The following is a 22,261-nucleotide window of genomic DNA, read 5'->3' on the forward strand; positions in this document are numbered from 1 at the left end:
TCCATATGCCTCCATTATACTTGACTTCAATAATTCATCCGTTTTTCTCACATCCACTCATTTGGACAATTTATCATATTGCTAGACTACTAATGCAAGTCATTTATGGGAAAAGTTTTTGATAGTAATTTACAGGCTAACTAGGATTATAATGCTGCCACCATAGATATTCAACACTTCTGCAAACTTGTACTGAATGCAGTAATTCTGAGTGGATAACTACGTTTAGAAGAAAAAACAAAGGGCATCCTGACAGGATGAAAGCGTTTTAGGAGGATTTAGCCTTGGATTCTCCGATTCTCCTATCTTTAAATTGCCCTGCATGATGAAAATCCTACCTCTTTTCTTTCACCCAAATCGGTGTTTTGTTCCTCTTTTTTTTTTTTACTTTTTTTTTTTTTTTTTTTTTTTTTGGTGCATAGCCCATGCTGATGGATTCTACACATTTTCAGTCCATTTGGAGATCTGGCTACCCTCAGACTCCTGAACGGGGAAACTCTCCAGAAGAGCTTTTTCCTCTTTTGCAGGAGTCACCTATTACTGCAGAAAAGTTCCCTGTATCCCTGTACTCCTTGCATTTTGTAAACCTGCCGCCTGCTTTGTTTCAGGAGCCCAGCTGCAGGTCTAACCTGCCTCAGCTCCCACCCCTGCCCGATTTCTGCAAAGCAAGGAGAATTGCGCTTCTACGCTTCTGCTCCACATGCCAGCATCTGCAGATCTGATTTCACTCTGTAAATAGATTATATCCAATATTTATAAAATGATTAAGCTAATCTGACATTTAATTAATGGAAACGGCAATGTTTGACTTTTTATTTTAATAAGCAACACCCTTTGTTCCCACAGAAATCATTACTAGCAGTATGTTAAAAAAAAAAAGCCAGAAAGATTTAACAAAAGGTTCCATTAAATTAGAGAGCAATAAACAAACACAGCCAATTTATGCATCGGAGTCATTAAACGTGTATCCTCTCCAACACTTTCTTCACAGATAGTACTTAGGTCTGCTACAATTGATCTGCAGGGAGCAGTTACCTTAATTATAAAATGAAACACCTCTGCTAATGCAGTCTTGGAGCCTTGTTAGTTTACACCCCAGACATGTGGCTCCGAATGGGCTCCAAATGCTAATGCCAGTAAAGGCAGACATCGTCGGTCTCTGATGTGCCGTGCTTGGCAGTCCATGACCGCGCTGCCTACCAGGCACCCCTGGTTTTTTTTCTCCCTCTTGCCCTTGGGGTGGAGATAAAATGCAAGAACTCTTTGGTCCAGCTCAGCATGTACTTTTGAATAGTTCATTCATGGGCAGCCATTTGTACGAGAAGTCTTTTTATCTGATTATCTGCCCTCATTGTTAGGGCTTGCGCCTAGATGTGATGAGCCTTGCAGGAAAAATTAAAGAAGATGTAAACAGTAAATGCAGACATTTTGCAACATAGCTAAAAATAAATTGCACTACAGGCAATTATGCAAGTTTTACTGGATACATTAAAAAGACATTAAATGCACAGCTGTTTTAAGTGTCTTTTAAGCTGATAAATTAACTGTCTAATAAATTGTAAGATTTGTCAGCTAATAATGCTATTTTATCTGCTTTAACATATGCCTTCCTAGTTCATGAAGCATTATTGTAAGTGCCAAAAGGAGATAATGTGCATTTTACAGTGTTATGTCTTAAGTGGAATGGATCATTGGCCATGAAGAAGTGTGTTAATAAATCTCCTAGGCTTTGTTAATTGCACTCAATGAAGTGTCACTGTTAAAACACAAAAGATGTGATAGAGAAAGCTGAACATAATGTCTTTCAGTTTTACAATTAACAGTTCACTAGGCAAATCGACCAAAAAGAACATAATTTGTTGAAGCCTTATTAACTTACATTTTCCTAGTCAAGGTCATAATTGTGAATGGCTTAAAGCTATCTTTTAATGCTCATCAAGAAGAGTAACCTTGCTAGAGAGAATGAACTTTTCCGTCCCTCAGTAGCACTTACCACTTGCTTTGCAGGTAGAAGACAAATAAAGCTGAACTTTGTTATACAGCCATCTCTCTTAGTCACTCACCACCAATAAATGCCACTCTAAAGGTGGGAAACACGGCTTTAAACACCTTTTCTCTACAGCAAATGAAGTGCAAAAAAACATAAAAAAGATTTTTAAAGCACTGTATAAGCCTATCAGAGCTAACTTGGTGCAAAGAGAAGACTGTTGATTTAATTCGAAGAACTACTCATCAAGATTTGAGGTTTGGGGTTTTTTCACTCTCCTCTGGAAACTGAATTCAGTGCAGAAGAGAAAACAAATAATCCAACACACTTAGCAAACAATTATCAAAATCAAATACAATCACTAAATACCCTTCATGAAGAAGAGCTATTTCCATAATTCTTATAAAATATTGATTATTGAACGTATTAACACTTCACAACATCTCATCAGATTAGCACTACTGGGTTTTGTTGCAAAACCCTCCCACTTAAGACCATTTTGTGATAATGTAAAGTATTTTCTCCAGCAGAGTAATCAGAGTAAATACCGATAATGTTGAACTGGCACACATGAATACAGATATATGATCACCATCTCACTAATCCTCGTGAAGTAATGAGAGCACATGATAGAAGAATAATGACCAAGTGTTAATTTACATCTGTAATTTCTTCCTAAAAACCTTAAAATGCAGAATACAACGATTTCAGGGAAATAGTCATATATTTAAATCTCAGACTACAAATGCTATCACTTGCCATTAATGCAACCATTACATTGTGCTGTACTACTTTAAATGTGCTCAGCACTGGCTGATTTGCCTGATAACGGTTGTAATACTCTTCCGTGACGCACACGAGATGTTAGAATATATATAAAATACTTATTAATAAATCATTCTGCAAGCATTAAAAATAATGAAAGGCACCCAGCTTCGCTGTTACTAGGTTACAGGATGCCACCCTGAACCACGCAGTCGATCAGAGTGTGCTTCTTCAAGTCTGACAGAGCACATTGATTGCCCATGGCTGGAGAAAGAGAGGATGCTCCCGACTCCAGGACCGGGCTCCTTGCTACTGGGTAGCCCTTGGAAATAGGTGGAGGAAGAAGGCAGAAGCTGGAGGAACAGGACAGGTGATGCTGGCACCCAGAGCCAAGGATGGGTGCCGGCGGGTCTGTGCCCCACCTCCATCAGCACTTGGAGAGCAGGAGGTGCTGCAAAACCACTCCTATGGGTGCAGTAGGGAGCGAGGGGAGAGGATGCATCAGTGGTTCAGTGCCTGTTTTCCAGTTGGGGCTGGATGCCACACAGTGGCTCAGCTTTACACAGTGCTGGACATGACACCTATACATGCTATAAGTCTACTTGCCCATTTCAAAATTAAGCACAATAATTTTTACCTTTTACCTGGAGACACAATGAGGTTGAATCAATATCTGCCAGGGACTCAGGTGCCTGGGTACCAGGGACTATCCAGAAGGCAAAGCATTGCTGCTAACAAACAGCAGCATTAAGTAACACCTGCCGTCAACCTGGGAATACTTCCTCACGTTTTTAACGAAGTGGCTTCAATTTGTTCAAACACTTAAATCTTTTTTATGAATGCAGAACCAGAAGGGTCACAGCTCTCAAGTCCAGTCCCTGGGCATCATAGGCAAGTACGTCCAAAAAAAAGGCAGTTTGGGATTACTCTGAAAGACTGCACATGCACAAGTCTCACAGAAAAAAAGTTGCTATCAGAAAACAAAGAGAACTCCTGCCTTTAGTGACAGGATTGTTTAAACAACCAGCAGTGTACGTGCATATTAGAGAATATCTACAGAAAATTAAAATTGTCAGTTAATACCTGTGGACATGCACCCTAGAAACCTCTCCAGAGGAATAAACTCATCCGACCAGAAAAGGCAAAATGAACACATATTTGTGTCCAAGCAAAGCAACCTGTGCTTCAAACTCCATAGCTAGCAATGAGGCCAAAAATTATCCTTAAAAACTGTGCTGTGGATAATTTTGCATAGTGCATAATTTTGTAATAATGGATATTTGGACTAAAACTTAATTGGAAACAGTATCTGGTACAAAGATATACGTGTACATATGCATGAGTAGAGCAAAATACAAAGGTATACACATAAACAGATATGTATTTCCAACTCACAGTTACTCCACAGCTGACAAAAGCAATTTCAAGAGATCATATTGAAACCAGTGACACCAAGATAACACAAAATAGCTGAAACACTATGTTTCATAAATAAAGATATTTATGTTTGTACTAGAATAGCTCAGCTACATAAAGAGTAATGGTTGAAGAGAGATGTCCTGGAAAGCTGGGAAACCTTCAAAAATTTGAACGTCACACCATAACAGTTCTTCTCCATGGGCGTATCGGCTAAAGGACAGGGGTAGGAGTACACACAAGAATGCAAACTCTTTCTGCTCCACCATGGGGATGCACTGCTCTGCTCCCACTGGGATGCATCCCATCACACAAGGCTTGATATTAAGGCTCGGTCTTGCCACAAGTAGCGCTCCTGCCCAGGTCCAATCTTGTATTTGATCTGTTAGGGACAATCAGCGAAACGCTGTCCTACCAGCTACGTTCAGATAACTCCCACGCCTCTTACAAGTCGCTTTCTCATGATTTTAAAAATCAGAATTATGAAGCCTGTTATTTGTATTTGTGTGCTATTTCTAGAAACATGATTAGCAAAAATTCCCAAAAGGTTTACGATTTGTTTTCACATGTAAATCATGCAGGCATATACCTATCATAAAAAGAAATGCAAACCTTGCTCAGTCTGAGGTTTTATACCCTGTTTTAAGCAATCTAACTGGGCTGTTCAGTAAGATTCAGATATCTGTAGAGTGAAATTGAGTCCAGTTTTGAGATAATGTATTTATACTTTATGATGATTCCATTCGATGCAGAAGAATCTATCACTATTCATAGATTGTTAGTATGAAACCAGATGAACACAGCTGGTTTTGCCTTGGTAAATTGAGATCCCTTTAAGTCTCAAATACAAATCGATGCTTTGAGAATTACGATGGGAAGGTCTCAGCCCTCCTCTATTGATCCAAGCCCCACAAATAGGCTTTCAAAAGACATACGGCACAAGTTTTGCAGAACTCAGCTAACCAATCTCCTAGAAAACGTGTAATAATTCACTCCCCCGGCCCCAAAACATTTATCTTAAGTAGCATGATTTCCTGAGATAATAAATTACAATTTCTTTGGGTTAAAAGGGGGTTGCATGACTAGACAAATTTCCTGGGCCAATACTACAGCACACTGAAAAAAGACCCTGGAAACGACACTTGAGTGGCAAGGTCCCTGTGACTACCTGGCAACAAAGCTGGCTCCCCGTCTTCAGAGACACCTCTGCATGAGCAAACAAAGCAAACTTCAAGGTGTTCTGCTCTGCTTCTGGGGTTTGGTTTTTTTCCTTTTCTTTAAGTTGGCTTCAACAGTTCTTAAACAGTTCTTAAATCACCTCGAATTTAATTCCTCTAAGCCACGTTTAAGGAGAAGAATTACCATCTGTCACAGCGGGTTAATCAGGATCAGTGTACAACTCATTCACTTTTTATTAAAACAATAACCCTTCGGTTACTAAATTTTCTGGGTTCTTTTCCGTGAAGGCACAAGCCATGCTTATCCCATAGGAGCCACTGACACCACTCACAAAAGTTAACTAACCTATAAACAAGCACAAGGATGCTGGTTCATATAATGTTGCCACATCAATTTTATTATCCTATGCCTATACCAGTGGTTTATTTTTTATTTATTTAGTCTCTTGTGAAGCTCAGAAAACATTAATATATGATTCAGATAAGCGGCCACCCCATAAAGACAGGGAACTTTTAGAAACTGGAGTCACCATAACAATATTAAGATTGTAAAAATAAATGCTCTGCTAGTGTCCGCTTGGGAAACAAAACACTCGAGAAAAATCAGTAAAAAGAAAAAAATCCCTACACGCTACCAGATTAGCGCATGTGAATCCAGAGAAACCTGAGCATTGACTTAACCAAGCATGGCTAAAGCTGGAACAGTAGCAAGAAAAGAGATTGCAATTTTCTCGAAACTGTGAACAAAAGATCTTAACGCCAGCAAAAAGCAATGAATCCTCTTCATTCACCGAAACCAACTAAGTGGTAACAAATTGTGAGTTTCCAGTTGGAGACAATTGGCCAGGAATAATTATGGGAGATGCGAAAGGCTGACTTAACTCTTTCTTCCACCGTTTCTGCGAGGCATCAGAAGGGAGAGCTGTAATAAGCGTTGCATGCTGGGACCCACACCACATTACAACCAATTTACTTTCTCACAGAGAAGTTCGTCCTGCTGAGAGAGCAGGTTTCCATAGATAAAAGATGGGATCTCAAAACAAATTAAGGCTACGTGAAGCATGCCTGCATTTTACTGTAGTAAATTCTGCAGAGCTGGGCTGTTGGCAGGGGTAAGCTCTTATGACTTCAGCAGATACCAATCTGAGATATATTAAATAAATGAAAAAGCTGAAGCTACTTAACCAAGCTCTGTCCATTGGAAGGAACAATAGTGGATGTAGCCTTTTCTTCCTCTAACATTTCAATCCTTCATTATTTAATTTAATAGCAACTTTGTGGGCAATGTAGTTGGTAGGCAGAAGAATCGATAAAAAAAAAAGAAAAAGTAGTATTTTACTTGGAGATGATGAAGGATGTTTTTAAAATCTTTTGTTTCAGATCATTATACTAAAGCATTGGCGGGTATTCTACAAGTGTTTTGAGATACTGTTGGATTTCACATTTTAAAATGTTACATTATCAGCTACTACTAAACATTCAGCAAGGAGTACAGATAAGAATCTTTTAAAGAACTGTATTTTCTGAGTCATTTTGTTTACAAGCCGATTGTTTTGCACGCATCTGTTTGAAAGCACATTTTGTTTTGATCCATCCTTCTCAGCCTTGCAGAAAGAAGAAATGCTGAAATTATTTGCAAATGAGAATCATCATCTTCACATTCAGAGACTGTAGAGCAGGCAGAACAGAAATTGCTAATCCTAACAGAAATTGCTCAGCATAGGCATGTAATTAAATTTCTCAGTGAAAGAAAAAAAAAAAATCTTACTATTTGAAACATGAGATACCTGAGCTTAGAATTTTGGCCAAAAGCTATATAACGTCAGACCTCTAAATTATTTTCTATATCATGGCATTGGCATGGATTTAGAGCTGCAGTGTTTCTGAAGACCTTGCTTTATTTCTTTTACTTATTTCTTTCTCTTCTGTAAGTGTGGTGACTGCCCTCCAACATAACTCAGGCACCTGCTTCTCTCTCAAACTCTGGTATTCTCATTTGCCCTTGGATTTAAAAATAGTCTGTAAATCAATCATTGGTGCATTATTACACTGGGTGTAATGATATAATAATTGCAAGTTAATTATAATATAATAATATTATAATAATATATTTATAATATATTAAGAATATATAATTGTGTCATAATATAATAATTGCAAGCTAAAATGCCTGGATAGAAAAACCCTTGTTAAAGCATCACCCTGCAAACCCTACCTGCACAACTAAAAGCCCAGTTCTTCCAAACCCCACTCCTGGCAGTGTCGCTGTCTTATCATCCTGTAGTACATAAGCAGGTGTTATTCACACCTTCAGTTCCTATAGGTGATTTATTAGGAGATATCCTGAAATGTTCTTGCCAAGGGAGGATGGTGAATTTACTTTTTCCTGATTATCCCCATTCTTGAACAGCTCAGTAAATATTTTCCTCATCCCTTTAATACACATTTGAAGGATAAACAAGCCAAAGGAGGGAAATCAGGCAGATTAAAAAAAAAAAAAAGGCCACGCAGGTTTCCATCAGATTGAGTACATATTTTGGTAGCAAATAAAACAGACTGCAAGCATCACCAAAAGCAGAATGCACAAATTTGGGGGAGATTTGGCTATTAGTCTGCTCACAACACAGGACAAGCAATCTCTAAGCAGCCTCCTCACTAGACTCCAGGACATGTATGTGCACATTCTATATACAAAGGGTTATAAATAAAAGAAAAGAAGGGATTGGCTATCATTAGGTAAGTGGAAGCCACCTTTGGTATTTACATAGTCTCAGTGTTTTAGCACTTAACATCTTTTCTCGGAGCACCGCTGCGAGACTGGGGAGCGCTGCTCTTGCAGACGCGTGTGCGGGGAAGTGAAGCCCAGCCTTGTCTGCAGGGACGTGTCCACGGGCGTGGACTGGGAGGACTTAGAGCTGGGAACACCTCGCTGAGGGGCCCATAGGCCAGGGAAAGGCATTTTCTTGCCACATCTTGGGAAACAGCCTGTTACACCCGTCTTCCTCCTCTTTTTCAAGAGGAGCATTACAGACCTAGCATTTGCACACACACACATACATAGAAAAGAAAATCACAGCTTCTACCCACCAGCCATCAAATCTACCCCACTTCAGGAATTTTGTTTATTAATAGAGATTAGCAATAATAAAACAAATTCTTGACCAATCTTTTTATTGAGCTTAACCACTTCTGAATCCTTCCTACAGGATTTATATTCACTATTCTCCATGAATCTCACCACAAAAGTCAAACCTGCCTCCTTTACACCCTGGCTGGATCAGCATACCTACTCTCTCATCCTCTTCCCAGTTTTTTTTTCTTTGAAGATGTAAATTAGATGTGGATATTGGCATCACCTTTCTTTTTATACTAATTAAAAACAATAACCGAGTGCTACCTTCACATGGGCTGTTTAAAAAACTGTGGCAAGGGTTTCAAAGTGGGGTTTTCTGATTCCCGATTCATTCCACCAAAGCCAGATTTCAACACCAAGAACAAAGAGCCACACCAAATCACCTGCTTGGTTGCAACCTCCATCAGAATTTTATTTTCTCTAAGAGCATTTTATAACATCACAAAACCTTATATATGGACACAAGTAAACGTAATCCTGGAAAACTCACATCAAACCCTCTGTCAGCCTCCACAAGTAGTAGCAGCAGCAGGCTTAAAATAAGAGCTCAGGTGTAAACAACAGTTCTTGACCCTTGGGTCTAAGCGGATGAGCAACATCAACCTATCAATCACTCAAAATTGTTGTCATCTTCTACTCACGTGCTTGCCATAAATCCCCACCGGATTCAATGCAGTTGTGCTGCTGGAAATGCAAATCTGGAGTAACTGCAGTCCCAAACCTGACCTACTCCTCAGCTGCCAGCCTGCTCGCTCAGTCCTTTCGCCCCACTTGCCCAAGATAATCTCATTTAAATAGACCATTGGAGAGGGTTAACATAGCTCTTGTTACCTTCTGTGGGAATTTCAGCCCCAAAGTGTTTATAAGCTTAAAAAACAGAAGGCAAACAAGCCTAACATTCAAAACAGAGCTTGTAGCAGACAGCGGGATTTACCATGGGTATTAAGAAGATTGTGGTGTGCATATGCTAACACCGCGGCACGCAGCGAGCGTGCAGCCCCGCTATTCCCATCGTGGCTACATCTAACCCGGCAGCATCGCAGAACTGGAAACTGCATCTCCCTTTGTTTCATTTTTAGTGGCCATTGTGCAAGAAAAATTACAAGTCACTAAAATATACATATATAACTTTTTTTTTCTATATTAGGTTGGCATCTCGGTGTCAGAGATAAACCTTCCGCTCTGCAGATGATACACCCGCTCCCGCAGCACACACTGCGGAGGGGGAAGGTGGCAGAATGCCAGCTGGATCTCTCGTCCTGACAACATATTTTTGCAGATTATGCAAAACTAGCAACATTTAGCTTTAGAGGAACATCACAGCTGTTCCCCTTTACCCTGTCAATCCCAGTCTCCAACTTGCAACAGGTTTCATTTAGGAAGGGCCTAAAGTGCTCCAAAAGCGCTGCTTTCTACCCACGCGGCCACGTAGAAGCAGCGTGAGAAGTTTACCAGCAACCCTTCAAGGACAGCACCAACTCTACCAGCCATACCAGAGGTATCACAGGCTGCCAGTGAAGGGACCAGCACAGAAAACTGATTTTTGTCACATTAGGTGCTTGTGCCAGATTTGCTTCTCAATGAATTATACAAAAAATACAGTATTGGGCAAGCTTCATTCATTCATACTTGTGCAAAGGGATCACTCAAAACGCAGAAGGCTCCTGCTTTGACCCAGAGGCTGAAGTCAAGGAGTCCTTTGACCACAGAGGCACCTCCCTGGCTCTGGCCAAGCTGAGCGAGGCTCCCAAAGAGCACGGGACCTCTCTGGGGAGAGAAACCAGGCTGAAAAGCCTATTAACAGAGACAGGGAGGGGAGGCTCAACGGCGCACATTTAAGAGGATATTTTAATTTTAAAACAGGAGGGAGCATTGCACTTGATAGTGCACGAAGTATTATAACGCTCCAGTCGCCCATAACCGCTAAACTCTTTGGTTCGAGGTTCATTTTGGACCAAGCGCCTTCACGTGGTGCTAAAACCAGATTTTTGCCCATCAGCGGGACACTGATCTGCTTATTAATGCATTACTCCTAACAGCAGTACATAATGATTTTTCTCACATATTTCTAAAGGCCCATATGGGAAAAGTTACGTGTGAAAAACTTGAATATTAAGCCCATAAATAAAATTAAACATGGCGTCTTATTGCACAATAAACCAAATGGAGGTGACACTGAATGTGTAGGTGTGTTCGAAGGAAACAGGGACGCAGCATAACAAGCAGCACTGAAAGTCTCAATGTATATCCAAACAGCCCTTAAAATAAAAAAAAAAAGCAAAAAAGTGTCTGACCCAGCTGAACCCAGTTCCTACAGAATCTTTCACTCTATAAAGCCTGCAGACCTTTCCAGACAGAAAGAACAACAATAGTCCCCACACAATACCAAAAAAATAAATTCATGTAAAAATTGTAGGTAAAAGTTAGGTCAGTAGTAGTTTGCTGAAGTGTAAGTCTGTCGTCTTACCTCAGTGTAGCTGCATGCCATGATTTTACGTACACAAATTGTGCAGAGGAAAGTGGGGCCAGGTCCTGCTGCAGTCCCTACGCCCAGCTCAGGGTCTCCAGCCATTCTTGCTGACACGGCTGAGCCTCCATGCCTCTCATCGATTTTTTTTTTTTTAATTGTCCATTAGTGCCATTTCTAGATATCCAAAACAATCTACGATGGGGGCCCAGGTTTATGTCACATTACACAATACAGTGCTCAGCTGTCATGAGGGACGAGAACATCGGAAGAGAGGACTGTATGGCTAAAACTATTAAACCACAGCAAACCTTCATTGATCTTTTCTCCTTTTTTCTTTACATTTTACCAAGAGACCTGTGAAAAAATAAGAGCTATTGAAAGATTGAAAAAGGTTGAAGGACTTGAAGCTTCATGGCAGAACTTCTTTCACTGAACTCCAGAACAAGTAGGACAATTCAGCCTCCTGTGTAAGTCTAGAAAAACCTATGGTCACTCCAAAGCATTTGAATGATGTTTATTTCTCTAATAAGACGTTTATTCCATGGTTGATTGTTAGTGGCAGCCAGTAGATAATGGTTGCTCTAGAGTAACTGCTGATAAATCAGAATAACATCAGAAGAAAAGCAAGCGACCATGGATGAGCTCTGCTCACGTGATAACCACGATGCAGGGCAAGGTTGTACTTATGGGAGACCCCACATCCTTTTGTAGGTACCTTTTAATTACTGGTTAGGTTTGATCGTATTACTAATGACATGCCTAGGATTTGTTTGGTGGTACAAAGAGACAGAGCTGCATTTGTTCGTCTGTTTAAGCTAAATTTGTCATTCAACAAAATACATCAAACCCCTTTCCATGGAAGTAGGGTTAGCTTCAAACACCAGAAATGTAATAGTTAAGTCAAACTCCGGCAGTTCTTCAAAGGTATTTGAGGAGAGCAGATGTGGTGGCTGTGAAATGAAGCAATACACGGGAGGAAGGGGGAGTCTGCACAGGTTTGGTTTCACTTGTAAATTTGCAGGATTATTGATGTCCTCGGCTCCCGTGTACTCGAGGCAGAGCGTTGCCAACAGCCGCATTTGATGGGCGAGGGGAGTAATGAATTTCTTATCAGAGAGAGACGTTATTTCTCGGATCTAATCTTCACTGATATTGGCAAAGAATTTTCATAGCCTCTTCATCTACTCATATTGAAGTCATAGTTTTAAAATAATACAGAAAGATTTATTTTTATTAGAAGCTGCGAGGCAGGTTGTCGGCTCCAGTTTGCCCAGCGATGGACATCCAGGAAAGGTGGAGTTCAGAGCCAAACCTCAGCAAAGATATCCCATGCAGATGATGTCAAATACCTCCTACGAGGCACAGAAAGGCACAAGGCTAGAAATCTTGTGCTAAATAAACATGTCATCTCAACAACAGCGAGCATGAAACACTAGCCTGACTCCTGCACGCTTCTAATACATGTCAAGGTGTGTAGGAGGTCTCAGTGCAATAATTTTCAAAGTGCTGTGTAGAGCTGATATCAAGCGCATTTTTCAGGAAAAGAAATCTCTCTTCTTTATTTGTCAAAACACAGCCAGGATTGAAACACCCTGCAAGGGGATTTGAAGGGTTAAATACTTGTTTCTGCTCAAATATGTTGCAAAAGCATTGAAGCGACTGTTGCATGAAAGGAATGGAGGTGGTCTCTCTCTTTTTTTTTATTGAGAGTTGTTAAAACTCAAAATTCCCATATACTCTCACTTCCCTTCAGAGGTCTAGTGGGGTTGGCTTATTCCTCTGCTTTGATATGCAAATGGGCAGCTTGCTTTCCTGCAGGGGACACTGGACGGTGTCCAAGGAACACAGAGGAGATGTCCCGTCAGGAGAGCAGCCCGGCCGCCTCGAACGGTCCTTGGGCAGCACCGAGAGTCAAGCTTGCGTTTTGGCTTAAAAATAAAATACCTTTGTTAATAGTTTTTCCTTCCAATATAAATGTTTATATATTTACCCTGCTAGTCATCTCTGCTGGCCAATAGCAAGAAAACAACAGTTTAGCTGTTCCTTTTCAGGAACAGCTGAACTTGTATTCCTGAACTGGTATTCCTCTTTTGAAGATACTATTTATGCTGCCTTTCTTTTATGTCATAGAATATCGGTTATTTAAGTAGCATTTAAACCATTCAGCTGCAATGAACAGCCATATTTTTAGAAATGTGATAAATTTATTTCTACCAGGCAGTTTTCTCATTACTTTTCTGTCTGGCCCATTTTGTGGGGAAGATGCAAAGGAAAGCACATTTTTAGTTTCCATTTCCTGGTCCCTTTAAGTTCCACTCTCTCACTTTCTTGTTTTCTGCCTTTTCTTTTCACTGACATAATGGAGTACCTATAAAAAAGGATTAAATGGTACCATAAAGTTTTATTAATGCCTTACATCATTGATATCTTCTCTGTATTGATAGTTCCACTTCCATTATTGCTACTTAGGCATTTAATTAGTGATTCATACAGTATGTTGTAAACTACAGTATTAGCGTTAACCATCCATATAAAAGCCCCCATTATGTAAAAACTCTTCCCAATATCGTAATTGGAGTATAGTTATCCACTTTAACTGACTTGAATTAGATTATTATAGATTAATTTATAAAAAGTTACTTGTAAAGGACATTGAAGATCATGGAATATTAAGAGTGGAACTTCATTACAATAAAATGGACTTCAAGAACAATGGCACTGTCTGAGTTTTATATAAATCCATTACAATCTTCTTGTAATAGGAACAATAACTGTTTTATCTGGCAACTCAGTGATACTTAAGGATGGAAAGACAGGCTGTTAAAAAGAAAGAAGTGTGCAGAATTAAAGGGAGGGTATGCACTTAAATCCCGAAAAAGCAGCAGAGAGAAAATTTGCTCTTTGTAGAGGGAACTTGGGCAAGAGCATAAGATATAACATAGATGTCTAACATGGAAGAAGCGCATGGAAAACCGTATTATTCAGAGCATGAAGGCCAAATGCTGCAATCAATTAAGATTAATAGGAGCTCCGAGGAAACCATTGATCCAAAGGGAGTTATTCCATATTTATGTCACAGTAACCAAGAACAGAACTTGGGCCACCTCCCCAAAAAAGCTGTTCACATCTTTATCTGCCTTCTGTCGCCCACCACCATCTACATTATTCCCCTCAACTCTCGAAACGACATGGTCTGGAGCACAACTTTGCTGACCTGGCAAATTTGCATCAAGGAAAGGAAATACTGAGCTTAGGCCACAGTTTGGCCCTGGTGTAAGGGAAGAGGTCAAAGCTCCCCTAAACGGGGTCTTCCCACCTGTAACCTCCACGTGCCATTGTACCGCTTAGAGTAAGGAGGATGCAGAAGCTCTTTTTACGCCCCAGCTCTGTACTTTGTCCTTTATATCCAAGCCACCCGCTCTTTGCCAAAGACGAGAACAGATACCAGTCTGCTCTTTGCTACTGAGGGACCCCGCTTACTAAGGGATTTCTCAGAAAAATTGGCTCTACCGGCTTTATGGAGGCTTGGCACCATCGAGCAGCATTGAAGGATTTCAACGAGCCCTTCGATTTTTGTGTCTGTGCTTAACCGTAACCAGTCCAGTCTTTGGGATGTGCAGAGTCATTTTTCCTCCGCAGTTTTGTCCTTTTCAGAACAATATCACTTTTTCTGACAGATAACACGTACAATAACATTCTCTCAAATTTCCCAAGTTATTTTTATGTGGTTGAGTATTTGCCTGCCTTCCAAAGAGAGAGTCCTCCCCATCTTTTGGATTTAACAGACACAACGTGCCATGGACTGCAATGTTTGGTCAGGGCTAACAACACTGTGCTTGCCACCCGTGTATTTGCAGGGTGCCATGCGGCATTTCATCTGGGAGGTAGGAGCTCCAGGAATCACTTCACTGAGTTAATCAAACAGCCTATCTAGCATCACTACCACCTGTCGGGTACCATTTCACAGGCAGCGTCACTGGGAATAGTACAATAACAGCGAGGCTAATGATGTTTAGAAACGGCATAGAGCTGGAAAATACCAGAGCTACAGGGTGATGAACCGCTCACCCCAAGGGCAAGCTCAGGAGAACATCCCACCAGGGCACAAGCAGCGCTGACCTACACATCTGCACGCAAGCTCTCCAACTTGTCTTTGACACGTGCAATTCCTGTTGCTCAACTGTTGGACATCTCTCATCTTTCTAAGATTTTTCTACACATACAGCTGATGAAAGCTCCAAAAAAGAAAATAAAATACAAAACTCTCCACTTTACAAAGTACCAGACACACATATCTTCAACATCCACCTGTATCACCATGCACAAAGAGAAAAACCCGCCAGGTCCAACCTCTGGAGCGTACGTACGGCTCTCGCCATAGGAGCCGCATTAGAGAAACAAAACCTCCGGTTTGTAGGGTGTTAGATATATAGAGAGGTTAATGCACAGCTGGAACAGGACCAAATACAGTGCTAACAAGGACAGCGAAGAGAACGGACTGGGCCAGAAGAGCACTAGTCGTTTCAGGCTACTCCAGAGCTATAATTAACAACGTACGGTGTTCCACAGCTAAATTCCCTGCCCAAAAGAGCCTACTCTCTCCCCCAGCCTTTTGTCTGGGCTAACTAAAGGCACTTCCATTGCATCTCACAGTTAAGATCACTTTTCGTCAGCTGTTTTAAGCCACATCTATTTTTTCCATCTCTGATACAGCTCAGAAACCAAAAGTGGTTTTTTTTTTATGAAATTCTGAAATTCTTTCCCATTCCCAGCACCCTCTTTGCTCTGCATTTCCCTTTCCCTTCCTTCAACTATTTCAAAACCATATATTTTTAAAAAAATCTGAGTGTAGCACAGAGAATACAATCTAGCTCTGACTGCCAGTACTGTTTCTGCAGTCTCTCTCTGGCCATAAATTTTGTAGGAGAGCAATAGAATGCAAAACACATTAGCAGTAACGTGCCGAAATCCCTGTGCTACAGGGTAAATAGGAAATGCAACAGCACATTTACAATTTTGGCCAGCAAAGTACCAGCACTATTCATTGATCTCATTAAAGACCAATCTACATTCAGGGAAGAATAAGATTGATGAGTTGGTAGACTCTTTAAACAAAAAAAGTTACCAGCTACATGCATGTGTAAACAGCCCAAAGAGAGGCACGAGAGTTTCTCTGCTCCTTTACCCTGATGGCAATAATCACTCCATAACGTGAGCGTAGCCTCCTGCCATTGCAAGACTTGGAGAGGAACCTGCTCTGCCACTTTAGAATAACCAGTGCACAGATATTAGCAATACATTTAAATTTAATTTCCTCTGGAAATTTAATTCTTCATTTAATTCTTACTTTACCAGAAAAGGAAAAGAGGAGAAAAATACTTTTGTTTAGATCTCTCTCTCTTCTTTCACTAAGCATAAACAGGTCTAAACTGCAGCATCTTCACCCACACAGATTTCAACAAAAATGGTACAGATGCCTCTTCCTGGGGACCTGAATCTTTATCCCGGGTCTGCCACAGCCTTCACCCCTTTGGAAAATGATTTTTGCCTCTCTATTCTCAAGTTTCCACAGCTGAAAAATGGGAATGAGAATACTTGCACAGCTTTGGAGACCAGAAATGTAAAGCACTCCATTGGTGCAAGGTATTACTGTGTTGATGATGATGAAATAAGCTTTCATACATTGCTAAATTATTCAAGAACATCTACTACGGTTTCACCCCTGGCAATCCCAGAATGCATCTCAGTGCCATTACTCTGCAGGGAACAGCAGTGTTGAGTAAATGGCTATGAAACTCATATATTAACCTCACTTGGTGGCTGGAATATTCATTTCTTTTTGAGTCATTTTGAGCAAGAAAAGAAAATCTTCACTCTTAGAAATCATCTTTAGCTGACACATTAAGGAGCAGAGCCGAACAAATAATTTCCAATGAATAATGTGATGAATTTATTTTCCTTTCCTCTGTCCCCAAGCAGACTGGGATTTCCTCAAATGTATTTGTTATTCAAATGTATTCAACAACTATCCTTCACAGTGTTTTTCTTCTACGTTTATTGTGCCTGAATGTGCACAATATGCTTGTTTCCTTTCATTTTCAGCTGTGGGGTTTGGTTTGGGGTTTTTGGGGGTAGGTGGGGGGGGGCATTGCTTTCATTAATCCAGGTGTATTTAAGGGATGAGAACACATCAGATTTGCAATGTCTTTATAACCGACACAGTTGCGACGTATGATGGATGTGTGTGCCTATGGCAAGCGCCCTGCCCAGACCTAGCTGGTGTATTAACCAGGGTGTTTTTCGGGACTTTGCAGTGCCCTCGGTGGCTGGCATATAAAGGAGCAGGTGAGACATGGTGTATGTTAAACACGCTGTCCACGAGCTGTTACTTACGTATAATCTAACAGAGCCCCGCAACTTCAACTAGCAAAGCACAGACTCTGTGACAGAAGGAGAGGAACTGCTGAGGATTTTTTTTTTCGCAGTTTGGACAGCCTCTTAATGTGTTAAGAGAGATGTCTTGTCAAGGATATTTTCAGTTTTGTCGTTTTCTTTATTCCAAGCTACAGGGTTGGCACATTTCAGAGCCACCCTAACGTACTAGCAAAGATATGGCCTTGGCCGTTATCCTTAACTCTGCTGTAAACCTGGCACAGGACGCCTCCTTTTTCCTGCTGTAAGTTTGCCTCTATAAAACATGGATTGCATCACTTTTTGAGAGATCTTTCAAGACCCCCCGACCCAGGTATTACGGTCATTTGTAGATAGGGAGTTAGCTAAAGGAAAGAGACTTCCCGGCAATGAGTGCCCAGAGATGTATTTCTCAAGCTCACTGAGTAAATCAAAGCCATATCTTGTACACTCATGTTTAAAACAAAGTCTGAGCACATACTGCACATATTAGCTGACTTTAGTACCTGCTGACATCTCCTATGGCAGTTCCTCTCTGTACCAAGAGATAGCTGACGTACAGTCTTATGTATTTTTTACTGTGGGTTTGCTACTGAAGAGACTGGCTATACAAAGGGAAATAAAACAGGTAATCAATAAACTAGGATTGTGATATATTAACAGGCATCCCCAATCATTAGCAGAGAATTACCCATTATCAGATTAACAAGCAAAGAAAAACCAGGAAAAATATGTTATTGCTTGTAAGGCGGTGCTTTTTTTCCCTACAGCTTCATTCAAAATAAGGCAGCCGAATTTCCACATAAACTTAGAGGTCACTTCTTACACAAAGCTTCTGCCTTTAACTAAATCAGCAGAGAGGCTCAAGAGCCACCCACTAACAGAACCACTTAGTGGCCAAAATTGCCTCTTTGGCAACTGAAATTGAAATGATTCAATTATTTAACTGAAATAATGCTACTTCAGGCAGTTGCTGGCCCATGCTCAATGCAGTCTCCCTTCTCCAAATGCTGCAAGAAAGGCCAGACCTGGTGCCGATACAAAGGCTTGTCGCGACTGCGGTGGGTGCCAGGTCTGGTTCTGCGAAAACAGGCACTTTGTAAAAGCTATGCCAATATTTTATTTATCTTTCTTACCCTCCTTTCCTTTCATTTCTTTCAAGTTATGTGCCATCAGTCAAGTTTACCCACATGGTTTGGCTTTCATCAACACACTTGTAACGAAGAAGCCATCCAGGAATATTTGGGGGGCTCAGAACCGGTGCTATCGCCATGTGCCCCATCCTTAACGAGCACCCAATGCCCACGTGAGCAACCTTATGAAATACAGTTTTTACATGAATCTTTCAAAAACATTTTCCTTGTCGAAACAAACAAACTTAAAAGTGAATCCCTTCTGTCTTTCTTCCCAGTCTCCACATCTCCGAAAGCCCAGGGAGCGGGAAGGAAACGTTTCTTTCAGTGAGATACTTGTTTCCCCTCGCCTTTGAATTCTTAAAAGAATAATATTATTTCATACTCTTCCAAATCTGCTCTCCCTTCCCCGACTCTCACCTTACCTTCTCTTCCTCCCTTTTCTTGATGACTATTTTCTTTCTTCCTCACTGTTTTTCTTTCTTCTCGTCTTCTCCTAGCTCTGCTCCTCTTGTTTCACCATCTGGTTCTGTTCTCCTTATCGGTCTCCTTCCCTCTGCCGCAACCCTCATTTTCCCCCGCTTACACCTTCCCCATCTTTGTTTCTCCTCGCCTTTCCACTCGCTCCTTTCCTGTCCTATTTCCCCCAAGGTTTTCAAAGCGAAACACAGCTAGGGCCAGTTTTTCTGCCTGCTCCTAATTGAACATTTCATGAATTCTCACTTCTAACAGCGAACTTTCTAGCTCGCTGTTAAACAAGACAGGGACGGCACCAGGCAAACGCGCCACTGAAAAGCCAACCAGCCTCAGCCAGAAAATTATCCTAGAGGATGAAAGTCGCAGTTCCCACTGGGGTTTTTTGTATTTTAGCACTTGCTTTTTTTAATTTCTGTACCATTTTTTGCACTTCTTGAAGACGCGAGTTGAACTTTAATATACAGTTAAAAAAAATCTTATCGTGAACCTTTATACATATTCAATGCTGAAGCAACAAGTAACTAAATTGGTAGCCTTTTTGTTTTCTTATCGTGCAAATCTATTCCTGAATGCTAACAAGCAGGTCTTTATATACTTCGTCCACTTGATAATAGACTAATAATCTTATCATGATGGTTTTTTGAACTTGAACTAGGTGTACAAAGTTAAGGCTGGAAATATGGGAAATTACTAAATTATATAACATTGCAGAGATATTACAAGGAATTTCTTATATTTCGCAGCGAAATATTGCCAATTATTGTAGCTGTCAATTTAACAATAGGCTTATTCACTATGGTGTTTGATTAATGTGAAATTATTCAGTTGGCTACCTTGTAGTTGGCCTATTTTTGTGTCCAATTAGTATGCTAATAATGGTAATTATGTTCTATACTGCATGTCTCATCACCTAGAGGGTTTTTAAAATGATAAAATAATGAGAATAAACAAGCTGATGCTGACATTCACTGGGCCATTCTAATTACTTACTGAGAGCACACTAGGGAATCAACACTCAACCAAAGAAAATGATTCTTGCTTACTTTGTTAAAACTACTCTTTTCAAAGAGCATTAATAGTTTGCTGCTGTTTTCTTTATTACAAGGGACTGCACTATTTTCCCTTTTATTTGCCCTGTTAATATACAGTACCAGGAAAAAGAAAAAAAAAAAAGATAATCAAATTATGTTTGACTGAAGCGGTAACTGTTTGCAGGGGGTGTCAGAAAAAACAAATAACGGTAATTGCTGAATTATACACCTTTGTAATGGCTACCATTTATTTCTTCACTGCGTGATAAACATACCATCACCTTTCTCACCAAGAGAACATGGCATTTTTTTCAGCGTGCTGGCATTGCCGTCTGATGGAAAACTGCCAGCGATATACCCTAGGGTGGGCTTCCCTCGCAGGCGCTGCCAGCATCCGAACCCGCAGCCAGGCTGCGGCGCCGGGTCTGCTCTTTCCCTCCCATCCTCTTCCCCACACATACAGACCCCTCGGGGTTTTCTGGTTTTTTGAGTGTTGATGTTTAAAAATTATGCCCTACAAAACCTATTTTCTGATGAAAGCTTTCGTGATGCGTAAGGGGCATTATCGTAATAAATAATAGCACATACACTTTATACTAGCAGCCAGTTTTAAAACAATGCCTGGCATCTGCGTGTAAATGTGCAGACACCAGGAATATGTACACAGGGTTTGAAAACCCGTGTGTGTGTTAGTCCTGCCTTCTCCAGCAGAACAGTATGCCTACTCACTGGCTGCTGCAGAAAAGTTTGCCGAGGATGGGACTCGGAGACTTCCGTTGCACTAACACCGGAATAAAGAGTCTGGATTTTCCAGTTGCAGCACAAAGGAAAACAGAGTCGGGTACAGAGGGGAAAACTGAGCAGATCATGCGGGAATTTTGAATCCTTTATAAATCAATTCAGGATTTATGCACACCTTCAAAATTTTTTTTTTTAAAAAAAGAATGAAAATTTGGGTGATAAATGTCATAATAAAGAAAACAAATGTTATTTGAAAAGTTACTACCCCAGGTACAAGGGAAGCTGTATGAAAACTGAGGGTAGTCGGAGGAATGCAAGGAAGTTGCAGACCTGCGCAGACAGACGGACACCAGTCTGTCAGGTGTGCCCTAACCCTAATTAATCGATTGTGCAGAAGATGGATGCTGAAATACCTCCAAGGTTTGGAATCCAGGCTGCCTTGGGAAGCCTATTTAAAACTGTGAGCTGTGATTAAAAAGATTGTTTGAATGTAAATCCCTACAAAGACAATATAAAGAAAAAAATAATATAAACAATCTTGTATGTTTATATTGATGCTAATATATAGTAAGCTTTAAAACAATCCGTCATAAAGCCGAGCTGGGGCGATGATTGTAAGCACTGTTTGCCGACACGGAGCAGGGGCTGGTTTTAATAAAGGATGTAATACGTGACATGTTAACAGGGAGTCATTCGTGCACCATATATTGGTTACTCCTTTCCTGTCAGTTTGAATTATGTCTCAATATATCTTACTTGTTAAAAGTAACTAACTACTGGCAAACAAAAAGTTACTATAATCTGGGAAAAAATAACAAAAAATGATTGAGATAAGGTACACCAAAATACATTTTCTTTCCAAGATACCACCTGTATGTTCAACTTAGACATAGACTTGCAGTGCTAAACGGGAAACTTGTGGATGTGCCTGCTCTCCCTCCCCACCTCCTCCCACCCCTGGCAGGAAAATTATACCCTCGTCTCATAGAACGGGAGCTTTTCTCTTTTTTTTGGGGAATTATCTCCAATGTTTGTTTCCCGCCCTGCTGTACCGGTGTTGATGAAGAAAGGCTGCATGCAGCCAGAAGTGGCTGAAGAGTTGCAGGAACATTTTGAATTGCTTTTTGAATTCTGCAGCGTTTCTCACAGATACGGGAAATCTTCCTGACAGTTGCTAATTAATTTGGACATGATTTTTTTAATTTCAGAATGGCAAGCTAATGAAGAAAAGGGAAACTCTGCAAATTTATTTGAAATCAGTTGTTATTTGTGCCTTTTGTCCATTAGGGAGATTACCAGCAGTATTTATGCCACAACTGCTAAAGAATTATCACTTTAATCAGTTCTTGAGAGAGACAAATTCAGAGCGACAGCTTCACTCTGAGGTACGTTGAAAGTGTCTGGCGTAGAGTTTAAGAGAGTCACCAATGCCTAAGAACAATGCAGCAGCCTCAGTGGCAAATATATTCCATAATCTTAAACTGTTTTTAAACGCGAGGCTGAATGAGCAAGAAGGTAA

The sequence above is a fragment of the Calonectris borealis genome, chromosome 13 (genome assembly GCF_964195595.1).
Source record: "Calonectris borealis chromosome 13, bCalBor7.hap1.2, whole genome shotgun sequence".
Classification (NCBI taxonomy): domain Eukaryota; kingdom Metazoa; phylum Chordata; class Aves; order Procellariiformes; family Procellariidae; genus Calonectris; species Calonectris borealis.